Source organism: Ipomoea nil, unplaced genomic scaffold (genome assembly GCF_001879475.1).
Source record: "Ipomoea nil cultivar Tokyo-kokei standard unplaced genomic scaffold, Asagao_1.1 scaffold2694, whole genome shotgun sequence".
Classification (NCBI taxonomy): Eukaryota; Viridiplantae; Streptophyta; class Magnoliopsida; order Solanales; family Convolvulaceae; genus Ipomoea; species Ipomoea nil.
This window is the reverse complement of record NW_017619122.1, coordinates 3,330,193-3,353,455: the sequence shown is the minus strand read 5'-3', so window position 1 is coordinate 3,353,455 and position 23,263 is coordinate 3,330,193. Positions and strand designations below refer to the sequence as shown.

The 23,263-nt window shown below is 37.0% G+C and overlaps 1 long non-coding RNA gene across 1 annotated transcript; it reads left to right on the top strand.

The window, feature by feature from the left end:
* Nucleotides 1-990: 990 nt before the first annotated feature.
* On the top strand, nucleotides 991-7,745 carry LOC109155192. Its single transcript, XR_002049870.1, has 3 exons — nucleotides 991-1,083; nucleotides 6,002-6,007; nucleotides 7,733-7,745. It is a non-coding gene; the product is annotated as an uncharacterized LOC109155192 (long non-coding RNA).
* Nucleotides 7,746-23,263: the final 15,518 nt, after the last annotated feature.

Genomic DNA, 23,263 nt, shown 5'->3' with positions numbered 1-23,263 from the left:
TAGGACTTACATAGTCTAGATATCCTTAAACTACAAAGTTCGCAGTTCACGATTATTTGGTACATCTTGTGGTCTTCATTCTAGGCAATCTCCTTTTCTTTATAGGATAAGGATAAACTTCAGCCTTCTTTCATAGTACCACAAAATGCTATGTAAGTCAAATTCATACTTAGACCACAATGTACTCAATTTCATTTGATTTTATGTATGGACATCCACCAATCTGGTACAATCTACACACTAAACACTTTTCAATATTTCAATAGGACTTAAATAGTCTAGATGACCTTAAACTACAAAGTTCACAGTTCACGGTTATTTGGTACATCTTGTGCTCTTCACTCTAGACAGTCTGCTTCTCTTTATAGGATATGGATAAACTTCAACCTTCTTTCATTGTTCAGAAAATTCTCTGACATAGATTGATCGATACCTGCAAAAAAATCAAAATACTACAAAAAGAATATAAAAAAAATACTTAGGTACAATTTACTATAAGGCATACTTTATAGTAAATTAGAAATACAACACAAGTTTATGCATTCATATGTGAAACAAAAAAAAAAATCAATTTTTCAGCTCACAGTTCCTATGTGAGCTACATTGTGTTAAGTAAGCTCACAACCACAATTGTTTTTCAAAAATAGCCACCAAATGTTCTCCAAAGTGTTTCTTGCAACAAACAGAGCATGAACAAAGTGCAAACTTAATGATCAAAGTTTTTTAAAACTTTGAGAATATATCTTAACAACACGACCAATCACATCTATTCAATCTCTATTATAATAAACCAAAAATTAAATAAAAGAAACTTACCAATCAAATAGAGAAAGTAAACAAAAAAAACTCACAAAAAAAATCTTACAAATAAGCTCTTTCTCATTACATGGTAGGTTGGTTACCTTTCAAACTGGGAAAGGTCCTTAGATTGTACATGTGTCATGGAAACATCTCTGAATTTAATTCTTTCAATAATGTTTCATTGTTGAATTTTGACATGTATGGGTGCAAGCTAGTCTTGTAGGTATAAAATTTTTGTAATGACAAACAAATTTTGACACCATAAACCTTTTGTTCTACAAAGTTGCTACATAGCAGAAAAGATAACATTGGTTTTTGTTTTGATTATGCGAATGGCTTTGGTTATTTTAGTCAGTTATGAGAAGGATAATATTTTTTCAATTGTTAAACGAAAACCGACCGATGCTCACCCCTGTCAAAAAGATTAAAGGATTCAAAATTATTCGAATAGTCTAGCAAGGAGCAACTAAAGTTTATATTTTTACAATATTAATGCATTATAATATTATTTCTCTATTCTTAGAGGGGTATTCAATTCAAATATTGGAATAAGAATGATAATAGTAATATTTTTTTAAACACTAATGATTGTTAAATATATGAATGCATATGTGTAGGTCTTTACATATAAGTATTATGGATAGAAGTTGGATGTATCAAAGGTGAACTCAACGTGGTGATTATAATCCAGATTTTATAAAAAAAAAAAAAGATTAGAAACTTATTGAGTTTGCATGTAGTAAACCAGATTTCATGGATGGAATTAGGTAAGAGAAATAGATGTGGCGGTGTTTTAGATGGAGTTGCTCCATTTACGCATAGCACAGGGTCAACTAACACTTCATTCCAAAGTTGCCACTCAACTTGTAAGTTCATTCGAATTGTTTAAATTATAAGTGATTATGTTTGGATTGTTTGAGTTATGTGTTATTGTGTTGGTAGAAACTTTAATTGATTTTAGAGTGAATTCAATTTTTGGTCCTATTGTTATAGGGGTTTTTCCAATTTTAGTCCACCATAATTATTTTTGCCACATTGCGTCCACTATTATTAAAAGTGTTTCAATTTTAGTCCATTTTAAGATTTTTCGTGGACTAAAATTGGAACACTTTTAATAATAGTGGACGCAATGTGGCAAAAATAATTGTGGTGGATTAAAATTGGAATGACCCCTAGCAGTAGGACCAAAAATGGAATTCACTCTTGATTTTATTACGATGAACTTCTTGTGATTTTATTTTAGTGTACCTATTGAGTTGATGTTTGAGATGTTTATATTATATATTAAGCAGGGAGATAGTTCTATTTATACACGAAACTATGTTGATTTTTATCAGAATTTTGCTTGCTTTATATAATAATTATGTGCTATTGTGGTGGTAGAAATTTGTATGGACACTATTATGATAAAATCATTGTGATTTAATTTTATTGTGTCTATTGAGTTAATCTTTGTGTTATTGGAGATAGATCTATTTATAAAGGAAACTCTGTTGAATATTTTTTCTAAATTCGTTTCATTTTAAAATAATAATTATGTAGTTTTATGTTTGTATAAATTTTTATTTACACTATTGTGATAAAAACGGTGTGATTATATTATATTCTACTTATTGAGTTGATGTTTGAAATATTTTTATTATACATTATAATCTTATTTGTTTTGATTTTTATTTTATTTTGTTTCTATTTTAACTAATTTTTATGAAAAGCAATTTGGTCGCCGTCCATCATATTTTTAATTATTCAAGCATACACATACCTAAAAACATGATGACCAAACATTTATAGTTGAAAAATACAAACAAATCCATGTGTGTTTATTTATCTTGATTTTCATTGAATATATATGAATTTTTATAAAAATTGTACTAATTTTTTTAATTTTTGCATGAACAAATTGCATTGCAACGGGAGGTATTAACATAAAATGGAGAAGAAGTAGATGAGAGTCAATTGTACTATGATGCAGTTGGCGGACATGATAAAAAAGAAGAGTTTATGGACTTAGCTCATATGGTACATTCATTCGTAGTCCAATAAATGCTAACACATCAAACAATATAGAATCAACCTCGTAGCCATAAGAGAATGCTAATTCTGCAAAGGTCCTAGATGAGATTGAGAATTTAAAGGCTTCTATGGTTCTTATGCAGCAAAGATTAAATGCTCTTGAGAGTGAGAAAGCCGGTACTTCATCTACAACAAATTATATTGTATTTTAGTTTGCCAACATTAACATTTTAAATACAAATATTAGAATTTTAACAAAATAATAATAATTACAAAAATATTAAAATAATAATTTAACATAATTGCGATGAGATATAATTTTAGCGATTGAGTACTCATTGTAATTATGGCAATGAAAAGATTTTTGTCATCCAAAATACGACGGAATCACGACAGTGATTAGTTACGCTATTATTTTACGATGAAATTTTGTGATGGAAAATAAATTTTGCGACGAAATATTTAGCGATGGAATTACTACGGAAATTTTTTCCGTCGTTTTCTTACGACGAATTTGTGCAACGGAAGACAAAATTTGCAACGGAAAAGTTTGCGATGGAGTAGCGACGACAATTCGTTACGTCGTTTTTTTATGACGGAATAAAAAATTTGCAACGGAAATGTTAGCGACGGATTTACGATAATAATTATTTATGTCGTTATATTTCAAGACAAAAATATGCAATGGAATATGAGTTTTGTGAGGGAATATTTTTTCACACAATGACGACAGAAAGAAACATTTCCGTTGCTAAAATCACAACGGACTCGCGACGGAATGACTTCCGTCGCCTACTTCACGACGAACAATTCTGTCACCATTTTCCGTCGCCATCACTCGCGACGGATTATTTTCGTCATGAAATGAAATACGACAAGCCTTGAGACTACGGAATGGATTCCGTCGCGAAAATGAAAAATTCAGTCGTAAAACGTGATTTATGACGGAATTTCGCGTTTTCGCGATGGAATTTTTCCGTCACGAATCGCGATTTTTCTTATAGTACAATCTCAATCATAATCACACAAGGTCATCATCATCATCAAGAAGATTTAGGCTCATCAATAGCCCAATCGAGTATCAACAAAGGGTACAACGACTTGTACAAGATCACATCATAGGAATCAATCAAGAGACTTCAATGAAGACATGAAGCAATACTCAACAACAAAAAACTACAATCCATCATCAAAATGATTAACAACACGAGTTGACAACCCCAACAAGAGGGAACAAACCACACATACTAGCATAACAACATCATACTAGCATGCTCATCAAAGGATAAACCAAAAGGGTTCCAACGAACCTTCAAGACTCATATTAGCCCAACGAATCACAAAGTTGGACCCTTAACACGATTCAAGACACCAAATCCTAACATGGATTCCTAACACATCGTTCTAGACATACGAAACATCAAGAAGACTCACAAATAGCTCAATAATCCAACAACAGGAGGTCAAAACATCAATACCAAGATGAAAAGAATCACGGGGAACAAATCCCCGCATCAACCTCAATTTTTCCCCGCGGGTGGGGCCACGGGTAGGCCTACTCGCCGCCCCACCCACGGGAAACGAGGCTGATGTAGGCATGTACCCCGCGGGCAGGCCCACGGGTGGGGGCCTACCCGTGGCCCCACCCGCGTGGAAAAATTGAGGTTGATGCGGGGATTTGTTCCCCGCGATTCCTTTCTTCTTGGTATTGATGTTTTGACCTCCCGTTGTTAGATTATTGAGCTATTTGTGAGTCCTCTTGATGTTTTGTATGTCCAGAACGATGTGTTAGGAATCCATGTTAGGATTTGGTGTCTTGAATCGTGCTAAGGGTCTAACTTTGTGATTTGTTGGGCTAATATGAGTGTTGAAGGTTCGTTGGAACCCTTTTGGTTTATCCGTTTGATGAGCATGCTAGTTTGATGTTGTTATGCTAGTATGTGTGGTTTGTTCCTTCTTGTTGGGGTTGTCAACTCGTGTTATTAATCATTTTGATGATGGATTGTAGTCCTTTGTTGTTGAGTATTGCTTCATGTCTTCATTGAAGTCTCTTGATTGATTCCTATGATGTGATCTTGTAGAAGTCATTGTACCCTTTGTTGATACTCGATTGGGCTATTGATGAGCCTCAATCTTCTTGATGATGATGATGACTATGTGTGATTATGATTGAGATTGGTGGTAATATTATTGAGCTTTGCTCACGAGAACGGTAGTAATATTGTGACTTTACAGTACCCTCGTGTACTATGAGATCGATGGTAATACGGTTCTGATTGGTGGTAAAGATTGGTGGGGGACGATGGTTCCAGGCGGAATAAGGTTGGACTCAGAAGTACAGGGTGGCACTAGGAGGTACAGGTTGGAACTAGTTATAAGGTCGGGGGTAGCCATAAGGTTAGAACCAGGCATAAGGTTGGAACTTGAAACATGAAATTGCCATTATGTGATTGTGTGATGCCCTTGCTTATGAGCATGTGTTGATGAACTCTACCTTGTGAATGGTAGGTTGCATCTAGAGTTATGTTGTACCTTGTTGTTGTGGTTTGTTGTCTTGTTGAGGTTGATAATCCTCGATCTTTGTTGGGAGTGTGATGAGTTTTTGATGTTGATCTTCTTTTGGCTTTGAAATGACTATATATTGTATTCCTCAGTTCTAAATGGCTTTGATTATATCTATCTATACTATGCTATTTAACGCGTATTGATGGGTTACCAGCATTATTCGATGACCGAGTGTTATCCCCATGTTTTACAAGTTCTGCTTAGTCCGGAGTGCGCGCTAGATGAGGTATCTAGATAGTGTAGCTCCTGTGGTTAGATGTGTTGCTTTTGTTGGCCTGTGTGCCTAGACTAGTGGCCTGTGTGCCTAGACTTATGTTATGTTTAATGATTGTGATAGATTTAGCCTGTGCACTCATGGTTTATGGGTGTGGCATAACGCCTTCCCGGTTTTTAATAGCTTCCGCTTTATGATTGTTTTCATGATTAGTTGCTTATCTTTGAATTTATGTTTTTAAAACATTGGTAAAATCGGGGGGGGGGGGGGGGGTGTTATGATAGAATGGGATTGCTTATTGAGTACATGATAGCATGAGATTGCTTATTGAGTATATGATAGCATGAGATTGCTTATTGAGTTATGTGATAGCATGAGATTGCTAATTGAGATATATGATGATATGAGATTGTTGTGAAGATATATGTTAGCTTGAGATTGCTTGTTAAAGCATAAGTATATTATTTAACTATCAATTTGAGTATGATTAGTGTATATCGCCATGATAAGAGAAGTATGTGCAAGTAAGAATTCGTTGATAAGCTAAATAATTGAGAAAGTATGCCTATTTGATAATTAGGTTGCAAGCATATAGAAATCATGTCGAGCATGTTAAATGTTATTTAAGTGATTGAGAAATACGTGATTTAAGTATGTGAAACAAATATTTTCCAAAAGTATATACTGTAGTATTTTATAGGGTTGAGTGGCGTTATACTTAGCTTCGTGCTAACGGGTTGTTTCCTACTTATTTGTTTGTTAACTCCTTTCAGGTGGGCCCAGTTCTTGAGAGTGATCGAGTTAGACTAGCTTATCTTAGAGTGCTAGTTGTAGTCTAAACTCTTATCAGTTATGTTTGTTTTTTAGACTTGGTTGTGGACCTATTCAGATGTTTTGTTGGTGTTGGACACCGGAGTTTTATTCCCCTAGTTTCTTTAAAGTTAGTTAAGCTTGACTTTGTTTAGATCTTTTCCTTGTCTGTGTAATCACCATGTGTGGTGATTGTGGCGGTGACACCTCTTAAAGTTGGATTAGTAAGTTTATTATGCTTGTTTAGTATCCCTTTCTAAGTTATGTATTGTTAATAAGGTTTAAGAAAAAGTGGGGTGTTACAAGTTGGTATAAGAGCGGTATGAACCGCGGGAACTTAAGAAGTTTGAGCTTTAAGATTGAGTATAAAAACTCTAAGTTGAAGTCCTAGGAATGACAAGTTAAGAAAAGAACTCTAAGTGAAATCCTAGGAAGGATAAGTTAAGGAAAAAACTCTATGTTCTGAGATCTGAGATGAGAAAGACTCTAAGTTCAATGACTAAGTATGAGAATCATAGTCAAGAAGAACTCTAAGTATCAGTTAGGAATGTGGTGAGGTTGTGAGTTTCCTTACGCTTGTTTAACTGTTTATGTGCTTTATCAATGTGTTTAAAGTACTGCTTGCTTATCTTTCGATAGTAAAGTAGAGAAGTTAAAAGTGAGAAATTGAAATTGAAAAACCAAGAGTTTAAAGTTGAAAGTGAAAAGCTAAGAAAGCTAGAAGTTGAGACTTCGAAAGTTGAAGTTGAAAGAAAAAGTTAGAAGTTAAAGTTTGAGAGAAATATTTTGTGAAAGTTGCTAAAAGTAAGAAGTATACAAGTTTATACTTATGTATGTTTGTGCTTTACTTGTTGTAAGCCTTGCTTTAAGAATAGAGAAGTCAGAAGCAGTTAGTTCATAGAAGTTCTAACTAAGTTAACTTTTCTTTGCATTGAACAGGGTGGTGAAATGCCACCGAGGCTGCTCAGTGAGAATGAGTTACCTCCCAGAAACAAGTACACCCTAGGCTTGTCAATTCGAGGGGGAGTTAAGAAGAAGAAGAACCGGTCGGGTCGGAAAAAGGAAATCACCAAGAATTGGCGCAGCGAGCTGTCTCACGGGACGATCGAAGAAGAAGAAAGAGCACAAGGGGGGATTATTCACCACTTGATTGGACCTAGCCGTGCCACTGGAGCTAGTAACCGGAACGTTTCGTGTGAACAACGTACCTGTTGTGCTGTTGTTCGACTCCGGGGCTACCAACTCATTCATAGTGTCATCTTTGGTAAACGCGTTGGGATGGAAGCCTACTAGCAAGAAGAAGATGAGTATCCGCTTAGCATCAGGGAGAATGAATATTTGTGAGGACATCATGGAAAACTTGCCCGTAGAAATATCGAGAGTGATCTTTCCTGGAGATTTCATTAACATAGAGTTAGAAGGTGTAACACCCCGTGTTACGGCCTCCGAATCTGGACTAATCATGAAATTAATCCCGTTAACATATAATTAAAAAGGATTTAATTGGACTAGAATTTCCATTAACTAGTTAGTATGGTCCACAATGGATCGTGGACCCTTATCCTTAATCAAGTCTTTAATTCTGTTAGGAATAGGGAAAGTGGGCCTTTACTATTCAGATTCTAGTTAGGACACCTGAATCTACATATAGGGGATTAGAAAGCATTTAGAAACCTTACCACAATTAATTCCACCATGCGAGACATCCCCAGAGGAAACCTAGCAAAGGGATTCCCCACTACCAAACCTAGGGAGATCAATTGGAGGAAGATCTTAGAGAAGAACCTTAGTAGCCAAGGATATTGATTAGGGCTAAGAGGCAACTCATGTCTTACAAAACCTATTTTCTTTGATATATCTTATTTATTGGCTCCTTTGATAATTGTATGGGTGATTCTGTGATTGAGTCTTGATAGAGCCTTGCCTGGGATTTATATTGTGATTATTTGATAATCTTAGTGATCTTGATGTTATGATTGATTATATGCGTAATCTTGTATATTAATTATGTCTAGAGCTTGTCCCCAGGGTTTATATCGCGAATCTATTGTTGTGATGTTCTTGGTATTATTGGGTGGGTTTATGCATGATCGGGTGTTGAGTCTAGCTTAGGACTTGTCTTTAGGGCTTTGCATATAGATTTCTTGATATTCTTGAGGTTCCGGAAGCTCCTGAACCGTTATGTGATTGATGTCGAGTCTTGGTATGTTTTGGAATCGTGTTAGAACGTAATTGGAATGATTCTTGGTTTAATCTTCGCTTATTGAATCCGTGATGTTGTTGTTACGTGTTGGAATGTGTTTGGACGAGGTTTTGAGTTCCACGAACGAACCCCAAGACAGATTTCTACCTTAGTACCAGTGGGGGGTAGGTGCGGGGACGAATCCCTACCACCTACCCGCTGCCCACGCAGCCCAGTTCTAGCGGGCAGCCGGCGCACAGGCGACTGCCTACTTGGCACCCGCTGGAACAGTATCGCCGCTCACAAACTCTATGTTCTGAGATCTGAGATGAGAAAGACTCTAAGTTCAATGACTAAGTATGAGAATCATAGTCAAGAAGAACTCTAAGTATCAGTTAGGAACGTGGTGAGGTTGTGAGTTTCCTTACGCTTGTTTAACTATTTATGTGCTTTATGAATGTGTTTAAAGTACTGCTTGCTTATCTTTCGATAGTAAAGTAGAGAAGTTAAAAGTAAGAAAGCTCGAAGTTGAGACTTCGAAAGTTGAATTTGAAAGAAAAAGTTAGAAGTTAAAGTTTGAGAGAAGTTCCAGCTGGGCACCCGCTGGAACAGTGGCGCCGCCGGCGGGTGGTCCACCACCCACCGCCCACCCGTTGGAATGGCGTGGTGTGGCGGGGTATTTTTCCGAATTTCCCGTTGTACCCCGTTTATCGTGTATGAGTCTCGTTTGATGTTTCAGATGCTATTCTAGGAATTTATGTGTAGTACGTATCGTTGTTATTAGGTCTTGATTGTTATTGATTGATTATGTGTTGATTGATTGAATGATGATAGGTATCATGGTCATTGCGTAATGATCGATGTGACTGGTGGAGATGAATTATTGGCGGAAAGCACAACGAGTGCTCGGTTATTGTGCTAAAGGCACGGACCACCCTTAGACTTGCTGGCTAAAGGCTTGGGTCAGGGTATAAGCACCGCGGTGTCATGTTAGAGCTATATGCACTGACCCCTTGGTATTTGACGCGTACACGGGTTGCTTCTCACAACAGGTGCACACCCAAGGAATCACTCCAGAACCTTTCGTGTCCTATAAAGGATCTTACCTTGTAGACTCTTGGATTTTGAGATCCCGAACTCTACAATTGCCTCGCCAAACTTCCAATGATCTTCTCAACCATTGGATGATTAAACAAGGCTAAGAACTAGACTTAGGAATCTAGCATTTGAGATAAGAAATAAGAATAAACTTAACAATGTAATATAAGTAGTAGTTCTATTCTTTTTGAGATTTTTTGGGTATATGTATGAATATAAAGAACAATATGGTGGGATATGCCTTCTCGGCTTGTAAACTAGCTTCTCACTAGCTTACTTAGATTGAATGCTTCTGACAAACAACCTAAACACTCAATGCAATTCTCATGCAAAAAAAAAAGTAGAGAGAAATTCTCATTTCATTCCAAATATTACAAGCTGATTTGAACCCAATGGTGATGGGGTTTTTATAGGGAAAAGTCAGGGATTTAAATGTATAAAATATTCTAGGTTTCATCCCTTAACTATGAAGTAAATAGTTAAAAATAACAAGTTGCAAAATAAACCTCCCCTCCCCCCCTTTTTACGTATGAAATCAGATTTGTAGTAGGCTGAAATTTCTTCCACAACTTGCTATCTTTCACATGGGTTTGTCATAAGCATTTAATGCTTTGTCTCCTTGAGTAAGCTAGTTGCTTGAGGTGCTTGCTTGAGCTACTTGGTTGATGACAAGCAAGGAGGTAAGTGAGCAGCTAGGTAGTGAAGAAGTTGCACAAACAAGTAGGTGAATCACTAAGCAAGTAGGTGATTCATCAAGCTAGTAGGTGAAGCATACTCCTTAAGCTAGCAGCTCTCTTCGAAAGTCTTGATGTGAAGGCAATTGAAATAGATTTGTTTCTCCAGATTGATCTCCTTCTTCATAAATAGCTGTTGTACTCCAATTTGTTTGCGCAAAAGTGTTAAAAGCCTCTTGAATCTTTTTTGACTTGGATCTTGTTGTCGGGCCACTAGAGACTTTGATGGGATCATTTGCTTGTTGTCTTTGGGTCTCATCATCCTCCCCCTCTTGAAAAAGATTCGTCCTCGAATCTGAAAATTCAAATGGAGATAAATCAGCAACATTGAAGGTAGAAGAAACATTATGCTCACCTCGAAGATCTAATTTGTATGCATTGTCATTGATTCTTTCAAGCACTTGGAAAGGTCCATCTCCTCGAGGCATCAACTTGGACTTGTGCTGGTTTGGAAACCTATTTTTGTTGTAGTGTATCCAAACCCAATCTCCAGGTTTAAAAATTGTAGCCTTGCGTCCTTTGTTGGCCTTTTGAGCGTATTGATCATTTTTCTTTTCAATTTGAGCTCGAACCTTGGAATGAAAGTCACGAATCTCTTGAGCTCTCTTAGCAGCATCAATACATTCCCTATCATTCACATGTAAGGGAATCAAATCTAAGGGAGTTAATGGATTAAAACCATAAGCAACCTCAAATGGTGACATGTTTGTAGTGGAATGTATAGCTCGGTTATAAGAAAACTCCACATATGGTAAGCTTTCTTCCCATGACTTGAGGTTCTTTTTAATGACTACCCTTAGAAGTTGTGTTAGAGTTCTATTCACAACTTCGGTTTGGCCATCTGTTTGTGGATGACAAGCAGTAGAGTACAGAAGTTTTGTACCAAGCTTTCCCCAAAGTATTCGCCAAAAATGGCTTAGAAACTTGGAATCGCGATCAGATATGATGGTACGTGGAATCCCATGTAAACGCACTACCTCCTTGAAGAATAAATCTGCAATATGAGAGGCATCGTTAGTTTTGTGACAACCAATAAAATGAGCCATTTTACTAAATCGATCAACAACAACATAGATTGAGTCATGGCCCCTTCTGCTTCTAGGTAACCCTACTATAAAATCCATAGATAAATCAGTCCATGGTTCCTTTGGAACAGGTAATGGTGTGTATAACCCTTGTGGCAGAGATCGTGATTTAGCTTGTTTGCAAGTAACACATTTGCTAACAAACATTTCCACATCCCTTCTCAGCTTGGGCCAAAAGAAGTGTTCATTTAGGATTACATAAGTTTTAGTCACACTAAAGTGACCCATTAATCCACCACTATGTGCTTCCTTAATGAACATTTCCCTTAAAGAACAATTTGGCACACACAATCTGTTTTCTTTGAACAAATATCCATCAAGTAGATAGTATTTGCCAATTGGAGTTGTAGAGCATTCTGTGTATTTTTCTGCAAAATCAACATCATTACTATACATCCTTTGAGGAATTCAAAACCAAGTAATTTGGCTTGTAATGATGAAAGTAAAACATACCTTCGAGATAGAGCATCGGCCACTTGATTTTCCTTACCTTTCTGATATTTGATAACATAGGGGAATGCTTCAATAAGCTCAAGCCATTTTGCATGTCGCTTGTTTAACTTACCTTGCCCCCTAAGGTGTTTGAGTGCCTCATGGTCGGAGTGTATAACAAACTCTTTAAATCACAGATAATGCTCCCAAGTTTCAAGAGTTCTTACAAGTGCATATAACTCCTTGTCATAAGTAGAGTAATTAAGTGTAGGACCACTTAATTTCTCACTAAAGTAGGCAATAGGATGCCCTTCTTGCATAAGAACGGCTCCAATACCTATCCCAGATGCATCACACTCAATTTCAAAAGTTTTATCAAAGTTAGGTAATGCAAGTACCTGAGCAGAACACAATTTTTCCTTAAGACTTTGAAAGGCTTGTTCTTGTTTAGGACCCGATTCAAATTTAACATCCTTTTTTACAAGTTCATTCAACGGGGCTGTAATTGAACTAAAGTCCTTAACAAATCTTCAGTAGAAACTGGCAAGGCCATGGAAACTACGGACTTCAGTTGCTGTTTTTGGTGTTGGCCAATCTCGAATTGCTTGTATCTTGGTCTCGTCCACTTCAATGCCTTTAGAACTTACTATAAAACCAAGAAAAACAACACTTTCCACACCAAAATAGCATTTCTCAAGGTTAGCATACAATTTTTCTCTTCTTAAGACAAGAAAGACTTCTTTAAGGTGTATTATATGCTCTTGAGGGTCCATACTGTAAATGAGAATATCATCAAACTATACAACAACAAATTTTCCAATAAAATTTCTAAGAACATGATTGATCAATCTCATGAATGTGCTAGGGACGTTTGTTAACCCTAATGGCATAAATAACCATTCATATAGACCATTTTTTGTCTTGAAGGCAGTTTTCCATTCATCACCCTTTTGTATTCTTATTTGATGATAACCTCTTCTTAGATCTATTTTACTGAAAATTTTAGCTCCATGCAATTCAACAAGCATATCATCTAACCTAGGAATAGGATAGCGATACTTTACCGTGATGTTATTAATTGCGCGACAATCAACACACATTCACCACGTGCCATCTTTCTTTGGTACAAGTAGTACGGGCACAGCACATGGGCATAAGCTTTCTTGGATGAATCCAGCTTGCAATAACTCATCAACTTGACGTTGAATCTCCTTAGCCTCATCGGGATTGGTGCGATAGGCCGGTCTATTAGGCAAACTTGCTCCATGTATGAGATCAATTTAATGCTCAATCCCACGAATTGGAGGTAACCCCTTTGGTAATTCTTCAGGAAAGACATTTGCGAATTCAGAAAGCAAGACAGAAACATCAGAAGGGATAGTCTCATTTTTAATAACACTTAGACAAAACTCAATAGGGTAAAGCAAGAAAACTCCCTCTCCCCCTCTTAAGGCTTGCTCCACTTCTCCTCTTGTCATGAGCAAGTTACGAGATGATTGTGTAGTGTCCTTTTTCATCCCTTTTTTCCTTTCTTTCTTCTCATGAGCTAAGGCCTTTTGTTTTCCACTAGTGTTTTCCTTCATGGATATGGCCTCTTTTGCCTTTTGGGCAAGTTCTTCTCTCAACTTTTTGGATTGCACTTGGATGTTGTACACTTCCTTTGGTGCTAGTGGCGTCAAAGTGTACTTCTTACCTCCCTTATGAATGGTGTACTTGTTTTTCTTACCATGGTGTAAGGTGTCTCGATCATATTGCCATGGTCGACCCAATAAGATGTGACAAGCATGCATTGGGATTATATCACACAACACATCATCTTGGTATTTCCCAATGGAAATAGAAATGAGGGCTTGCTTGTCTACCTTGATTTCACCATCATCATTAAGCCATTGTAGCTTATATGGTTGAGGATGTTGGATTGTTGGTATTCTCATTGCATTCACTACATCCTCGCTGACCACATTCGTACAACTCCCTCCATCAATGATGAAACTGCATGTAGCACCAGGAATCTTGCATTTTCCATAGAAGATGTTCTCTCGTTGTTCTTCTTGATCTAGGACAACAAGAGTGCTCAGGGCCTTGTGGACTACAAAGTTGAAATGTAGAGTATCAACTTCTTGCACTTCTTCTTCAGAATGTTCAACTTTTTGTCTTTCTTCTATTGGCTCCAACTCTTCGTCTTCAGATTCACTTGTGGACATGTATTCTCGTTCATCTTTGCCAGTGGTGAGAATCTTTTTGGTGTGGGGCATTCTCGAGCGTAATATCCTCGACCTTGACACCTATAACATGTCACACTACTAACCTTTTCTTTTGAGCCTTCTTGGAACTTCCCCTTATCTTTTTGGTCATTTTTCTTTTCCTCTCTCGAGTGTGGGATGGTCGAGAGTACTCCTTTTGTGTCCTAGGTTGATAAGAGTTGTTTGTGGCTCTCCTTGGTTGATCCCATCAAGAAGACATAGATGTTTTGCTTCCCCTTTCAGATCTAAGTTCCTCTTCAACCTTTGAAGCAACTCGAACCAACTTGTCTACATCATCAAATTCTTGGTTGCGGAGTTCTCTTCAAATATCATGGTTGAGCCCTTCAAGAATACAAGCTATGGTGGTCTCGTCATCTTCTTGGATGTTTGCTCGTGCCTTTAATCCCTCCATCTCCTTGTAGAACTCACGAACAAGCTTGTTGCCTTGTTTGAGCTCTTGTAATTTCCTACGCATATCACGATAGAAATTATTAGGCACAAACTTCCTCCTCATCTCCCTCTTAAGCTCTCCCCGTGTCTCTATAGGGTCATCATGGTCTTTTAGGCGCCTACGACTAAGTTGTTTCCACCACAATTTTGCAAAACTTTTAGGGATGCTATGGCTGTCTTAAACTTCTTTTCCTCCCCAAAGTTATGTAGTCCAAAAATATCCTCCACTTCATCAACCCAATTTAAGAAAACTTCTAGTTCATAATCTCCATTAAAAGTAGGCATTTCTATTTTTGAAGAGCTAAGATTATTATCTATTCTTTCTTCCACATATCTACTAGGGAGCATGCGGGGTAAACTATTATGTCTAGCTACTACTTCCCTACCCCTCCTTTCTTCTTGGTTTCTTCCCTCATGATTTTGTACTCCCTCATTTTCAACTCGCACCCTTTGATTTTCATTTTCAATGTTTTGCAACCTAGCACTAAGATCTTTCATCATGTTCATCATTGCTTCTATTTGGGCACAAATATTGCTTTGTTCACTAGTACTAGCCATACCTGCAATTCTTTCAAGTAGAAAACACTAAAAATAAGATGTTAGTAAATAAAAGGGAATATGCACACGCTCTCAAAATTTTATGTTTATCTTCTCGTGTGGCACTCGTTGGCAACCTCACTAGCCTTTTTCCAAAAGTGCTAATTCTTGTTGTCTTGGTCCTTAACAAAGCTTAAAACTCACAAGGGTTGTATCCACCACAAACAGCAAACCCAACAGTTGTAGAGTTTGAGTCTAGTAAGCACGAAGGTGGGAAATAATATCTATGGAGTGATGTAGAAACTCACACCGAGTTTGTTTGAAATTGACACAGGTGGCTTTTTTTTGAATTAGAAGATAGATAATAGAAAGAAACAATGCATAAAAGATTTCAAGTAATGCAATTTAAACTAAAATATCAAACCAATCTTTTCTTTTTTTTCTTTTTTTCTTTTTTTTTTCTTTTCTTTTCATTTTTTTGAATATATATATTTTTTTCTTTTAATCCCTCTTTAAATAAGGAAAATTAGTGGTAAAGTAAAAACACAATAGTATAAGATAAAAGAAGCTTGATGGTATCTACCTTTTATATGGTCACCAAATCAAAGGCTATAAGTAATACATATAATATGCCTGATGGTATCTACCTTTTATAAGGTCACCAAATTAAAGGCTATAAATAGGAGCTGATGGTTTAACCAATGTTGCAAAAAACGTTAGGCGCCCCCTAGGCGGCAAGGGGGCGCCTAGGCGCCGATTTTTTTTAATTTATTTTAATTTTTTATATATTTTTTAATTAAAAATAAAATTAAAAATTAAATTTTTTTAAAATTTAGTAATAAAACATAAAGTTTCCATAGTTATTTCTCAAAAACTATTTACGAAAGTGGTTGTAAAATTGTTCAAAAGATTGTTTAAACCATCTAAATACATAAAAAACTAAAATTAAGAGCTATAGAAGCATTTTTTTTTGATAAAAAAAAATTGTCCAAAACGGACAACCGAGTCAAAAGTATGCCTTCCCGAACTTTTCGCAATTTAAAACGCAAAAAAAAAAATAAAAAATTTAAACCGCCGGTTCAGCCGGCTAGGAGGTCTAGGCGGCCGCCTAGCCGACCGGCCGCGGAGGAGGCCGATTCCGGCCTTCTTCGCGGCGGCGGCCGGACGCCTAGGCGCGATTTTTATAACCATGGGTTTAACCAAAAATCAGAATTGTTTAAGAGTCGACGGTAATCCAATCAATACTCTTAACAAAACGGATGGTGTAACCGAAACAAGACTCCTTATAGGAAAACAACAACAAAAATGCAAGGAACAAGGGAAAAGGAAATAAAACAATAGTAAAGATAGTAAGGATAGAATTAAGGCTAAACAAGAATAAGGGAAAAGAAATATAAAACAACGGTGAATATGAAATTTAAGATAGGAATGATAAAATGATGCAAAATGGAACTTGGCTCTGATACCAAACTGACGCGTACACTGGTTGCTTCTCACAACAAGTGCACACCCAAGGAATCACCCTAGAACCTTTTGTGTCCTATAAAGGATCTTACCTTGTAGACTCTTGGATTTTGAGATCCCGAACTCTACAATTGCCTCGCCAAACTTCCAATGATCTTCTCAACCATTGGATGATTAAACAAGGCTAAGAACTTGACTTAGGAATCTAGCACTTGAGATAAGAAATAAGAACAAACTTAACAATTGAATATAAGTAGTAGTTCTATTCTTTTTGGGATTTTTTGGGTATGTGTATGAATATAAAGAACAATATGGTGGGATATGCCTTCTCGGCTTGTAAACTAGCTTCTCACTAGCTTACTTAGATTGAATGCTTCTCACAAACAACCTAAACACTCAATGCAATTCTTATGCAAAGAAAAAGAGAGAAATTTTCATTTCATTCCAAATATTACAAGCTGATTTGAACCCAATGGTGATGGGGTTTTTATAGGGAAAAGTCAGGGATTTAAATGTATAAAATATTCTAGGTTTCATCCCTTGACTATGAAGTAAATAATTAAAAATAACAAGTTGCAAAATAAACCTCCCCTCCCCCCCCCCTTTTAGGTATGAAATCAGATTTGTAGTAGGCTGAATTTTCTTCCACAACTTGCTATCTTTCACATGGGTTTGTCATAAGCATTTAATGCTTTGTCTGCTTGAGTAAGCTAGTTGCTTGAGGTGCTTGCTTGAGCTACTCGGTTGATGACAAGCAAGGAGGTGATGAGCAGCTAGGTAGTGAAGAAGTTGCACAAACGAGTAAGTGAATCACTAAGCAAGTAGGTGATCCATCAAGCTAGTAGGTGAAGCATACTCCTTAAGCTAGTAGCTCTCTTCGAAAGTCTTGATGTGAATGCAATTGAATAGATTTGTTTCTCTAGATTGATCTCCTTCTTCATAAATAGTTGTTGTACTCCAATTTGGTTGCACAAAAGTGTTAAAAGCTTCTTGAATCTTTTTTGACTTGGATCTTGTTGTCGGGCCACTAGAGACTTTGATGGGATCAATTGCTTGTTGCCTTTGGGTCTCATCAGTATTGGTGCTAGAGGCATGGACCATGTGAAAGACACTTCGGTGTTACCATGTTGGTGGTTACAGAGTGGGGTATGTAGTTGCTCCGGAGGAATAAGGAAGGGGGTATAAGGGTGGCCTGGAGGTACATGTTGGAACTGAAATAAGGATGGAGTGGAGTTAAAAGGTTGGAATATGGATTGTGTGCCTTGATGATTACTTGCTAATTGATTATCTTTGAATCCCATTGTTGTCTTTATTTGCTATTTATGAGCTTGCTTGTCGATTATGCCTTGCCTTGAGTTATTAGGACGCATGCTAGTCTTTATGATTGTTCTATGGTGTCAAGTCTGTTGTTGTGTCTCGAGTCTTGATCTTGGTTTAAAGCTACAGTTACTTAGACTATATATGTATTCCAGTTCCAAAATGATTTCCTATACTTATATCTATTATACTTAACGCGTGGGAGTGGGTTACTCAGCATTATTCGCTGACGGTTGCTACGATGTGTTTTTCAGTTGATGAGCATTAGCTGAGGAGCGCGCTAGATGGACTCATAGTCTTAGTCTAGTTAGTCCTAGCCGTAGTGGTTGGCCTGCGTGCCATGGATTGTAACTGATTGTTGACCGGTGAATTTTACTTGTTTGGATAGTCTTAGCCTGTGCACCTAGGTTCTCAAACCTAGGTGTGGCATAACACTCCGATTCACATGGATAGTCTATGCTCTGTTTGGATTATTGTTATTAGTCTGCCTTACTTTATAAATCTTTAAATGCTTTAAAATTAAGGGTGTTACAGTTGGTATCACAGTCTAAGTTCGACCCTAGGATAAGGCACTTAAGATAAGACTTTAGGACATTAAGTTCAGACTCTGGATACTTATGTACACAGGATCTAGGAAGTTTAGGGCACGCGGTGAGGCTGTGAATTTATCTATCATTATCTGCTTAACTTCTCCTCAATCTATCCTGTGCTTAGCTTGAAAATTCCCCATAAATTATAGCATCAAGTTAAAGATGCGAATCCCTAACTTACTGTTACGGTCGACATTAATCCTGTAGACACTGGAATGGCGCCGACAAGGAGTTAGTCAAGAACCCCTTATCCTTCTCCCCAAGATTCGTTAACCCAGAACCTACAGCAGTTGACTCAGGTCGCCCAGACGCTGAGCAACGCTATCCTCCATTACAACAACCGAACACAACCGAACGGGAACCCAGACGTGGCTCGCCAAGTCTCGAGCCATCGCCCACCCATCTTCGCAGGGGAAGAAGATCCCACGACCCTCGATGAATGGATCCGAACATCCGACAAGATCTTTGAGGTAGTGGAATGTTCGGAAGGACGCTGTGTGGAACTAGCCTCGTTTTACTTCGGACATGAGGCTAATCTTTGGTGGGTTCACGAGGGACTTGCCTGTAGGCACGGTTACAAGGACAATTCTATCACGCACATGTACGAAGAATTCCTCCACCTGAAACAGGGAATGACTACAGTGGTGGAATACCACAAACGATTCCTTAAGTTAGCTCGTTTCGCACCTGAATTGGTGCCTACAAAGGCGACTAAAATAGAGAATTTTGTGGCGGGTCTCAATTTCGAAACTTGGAAGGCTCTGACCGTAAGTAAACCTAGGACCCTATACGACGCTTACACTAGTGCCGCCGACCTTTACCGAATCTAACTTCTACAACGGGGAATTTAAGAACAAATCCGAAAAAGGAAAACGGAAGTGGGGGGACCAACTGTAAAGAGAACAAGGAATGACTCTACACGAGGGCGGTTAACCCACCAAACCAAGGACCGCCTATAAGGTACAACGAAACCAACGGAAGACAATTCCTTTGCAGAAGGTGTAATAAGGACCATAGGGGCAAGGATTGCTTCGGAAACGCCTTACAGTGCTTCAACTGCGGAAGAGAAGGACACAAGGCCTTCTAGTGCACCCAACCCCCAAGTGCGAAGCCTACGATCGCGGTCCAATAGGGGAACACGAACAATCGGGGGAACTACCAATGATAATATATTCTTTCAATGATTAGTGTTAAATTCCGGTGGTGAATCTTTACTAACCAAGGTTTTCTATTATTAGTGCCTTTAATACATTATTTTCATTTCTTTATTCGTTCATTTAAATTTCTTGTTTATTTAAATTCTCTTTTATTTATTCTTTATTCTCGTTATATTCCAACCCCCCCCCCCCCCCCCCCAATCAGTTCCTTAAGCACAAAAGTTAAACTAGTTACTCCTTGTGGGATCGATCCTTACTCCCGCTGCTATGTTTGTAAGGTTTTAATTTGGGAGCCTACGACAGCTCGCCAAATTTTGGCGCCGTTGCCATGGAGATTTTCTTGTTTATTTTGTGTTCAGTTATTTATTTATTTATTTGTTTTTTTTTTTCTCATTCATTTGTCCCAAAAAAAAAAAAAAATTAAAAAGAAATTTTCTTTTCTTTCATTACTTTTGCATAATTGGTGCACTATCTTTAATGGTTTATGCTTATAACTCGATCTGCCTATCAAGAAATCTTGCCATACGATCCAAAAATTGAAAGAACTATACGCAGGTGGAGGAAACAAGCTTTGAGGAAAGTGGAGTTTTAGTGATCTGGCTAATGATCCCCAATCTTCTACCAATTCTGATTTAGAAGAAGAACCCATGGCTCAAAATCGTACTTTAAAAGAGCTTGGAGCTCCAAATTTAGATCAGCAACATTTGTGCATCACTTTTCCTGCTCTTGATGCTAATGTACAATTTGAATTAAAATCTGGGTTAATTCATCTTTTGCCCTCTTTTCATGGACTTGCAGGTGAAGATCCTCACAAACACTTATAGGAATTTCATGTGGTGTGTTCAAGTATGAAACCCACAGGGGTTGCTGAAGAACAAATCAAGTTGAGAGCCTTTCCCTTTTCGTTGAAAGATTTAGCGAAGGATTGGCTATACTATCTACCTTCTGGGAGCATCACCACATGGAATAACTTGAAGATAGTGTTTCTTGAGAACTATTTCCCAGCTTCAAGGGGGCCAACATTAGAAAGGAAATCTGTGGTATAAGGCAAAACAATGGGGAGTCATTGTATGAATATTGGGAGCGTTTCAAAAAGCTTTGTGCAAGCTGCCCACACCATCAAATTAGTGATCGACTACTTACTCAATCCTTTTATGAAGGGCTTTTTCCAACTGATAGACGCATGATTGATGCTGCGAGCGGTGGTGCTTTAGTTGACAAGACACCAGACGCTGCAAGAACTCTAATTGCAAACACGACTGCAAATTCTCAACAGTTTGGCAATAGACTTGTCCAACCGTCTAGTCAAGTGAATGAGGTAAATATTTCTACTCTTGAACAACAAATTTCTGGTTTAACTACTCTTGTTCGTCAATTAGCTGTAGGCAATATGCAACTGTAAAAGTATGTGGAATCTGTTTGGTAATTGGACACCAAACTGATGCCTGCCCAACTCTTCAAGACGAACCTATTGAACAAGTTAACATGGCCGGAGGTTTTCCTGGACAACCTCAAGGTAAGTATGATCCATTTTCCAATACATATAATTCTTGATGGAGGGATCACCCAAATCTTAGCTATGGGAACTCACAAGGGAACTAGATTGTTCAGAATCGTTCCAATTTTCAGCAGTACATACAACAATTTCCTTCAAGACAACAACCAACCCAAAACTCTAGCTCATGTATGAATCTAGAAGATATTGTTAAATCTCTTGCTACTAACACTTTCCAGTTTCAACAAGAAACACAAATATTCCAACAAGAGACAAGGTCTAGTATTCAAGAAACAAAGGTTAGTATTCAAAACTTGGAAAGATAAATGGGCCAACTAACAACTACGGTAAGTCGATTGGAAGCACAGAGTTCTGGAAAATTACTCCATCAAACGATTGTTAATCTTAAAGAGAATGTAAGCGCAATTACTGTAAAAAGTATGTCGCTAGAAAAGAATGTTGATTTAAACAAGGAAATAAGTGCAGGTAAAATTGCTAATAATAAAGAGAAGTCACAAGGTAAGCTTCATTCTTTTTATGATTATGAACCAGTACCCCTATTTCCTCATGCTCTTTTAGAACCAATAAGAAGAAAATCAAATAATGATATGTATGAGACATTTCGTGAATGTGAGGCTAATAAACCATTTTTAGATTCTATGAAAAAAGTACCTCTCTATGCGAATTTTCTAAAAGAGTTATGCACTTTGAAAAATAAACAAAATAAAGGAGTTGAGGAAGAGGAAGTGCAAGAGAATGTCACCATGACTAGTCAAAGCAATTTTTCTAAAAAGTGCAAAGACCCAGGTATGTTTACTATTTCGTGCATAATAAGTAGTGTGAAACTTGAAAAACCTATGTTAGATTTAGGCTCTTCTATTAATGTCATGCCATGTTCTGTTTATACTTCTTTAAAGCTTGGACCCCTGAATAAAACTAATGTTGCAATTCAATTGGCTGATGGATCTACTACATTCCCTAAGGGTGTGATTGAGGATTTGCTTGTTGAAGTTAATAATTTGGTTTTTCCTGCTGATTTTTATGTGCTTGATATAAAAAATGATAATAAAATTTCTCATATTTTGGTAGGAAGGTCATTCTTAAAAACTGCAAAAACAAAAATTGATATTCATAGTGGTATGCTTACAATGGAGTTTAATGGTAAATTTGTGAATTTTAATATTTATGATACCATGAAATCTCCTAGTGATTATAATTTTGCAATTTTTGTTGAATCTTTGAAGCTTGTTAAATTTGATTAAATTGCATCTAATGAATATGAAAAAGAAAAAAATAATAAATCATCTTTGAGTACTAATCGGCATGAAGGGACTGTTTCTTTGAATACTCATAATCATCGAAGATACTCAAAAAGGCGATGGAAATTTAAAGAAATATCTTAAGTCGAGCCAACGACGATAAACAAAGGCGTTGCTTGGGAGGCAACCTAAGGTGTGTTTGTTGCATTCTTTTTCTTTTATTCCCTATTCTCATTCAATAACATTTTCTCTGTGCATTTTTATTCAACATTGGGGACAATGTTGGTAATAACTGTGGGGGAGGGGATTTAGTTTTATTATTTGTTTGCTTATGTCAAAAAAAATTTATTATTTGTTATCTTATTTCAGAATTTTCAAAAATATTTTACTACTATTTTATGTAAAAAAAAAAGTATTATTTTGAAAAAAATTATATTTTCTTTTCTTGAAATTCATAACGTGATTGAATAAATAGTCTGGCAAGTTGTGATTAGTTTGTTAGCAATTCCTATTTGATATGTAGTGGCTAGATTAAGTAAGCAATAAACCCGTGAGTTTTTTAGCCATTGACTAACACTTCGGTCTATTTTTTTTCTATTGTGTGATTTCTTCCATAATTTTGTTTCTCTAGAACTTGCCTTGATTCTCTTTTAAAGCTAATTAGACCATGCATGATTCAAGTGTGATTAAGGCCATTATTTGATTTTGAGTCTCACTAGCTAAATAACCGGTTTGTCCTATGATTCACTTCCCTTTGTTATCCCACTTTTAGCTCTATGGTCATTATTTTCTTTATCTTGAACCACATTATAAGTCT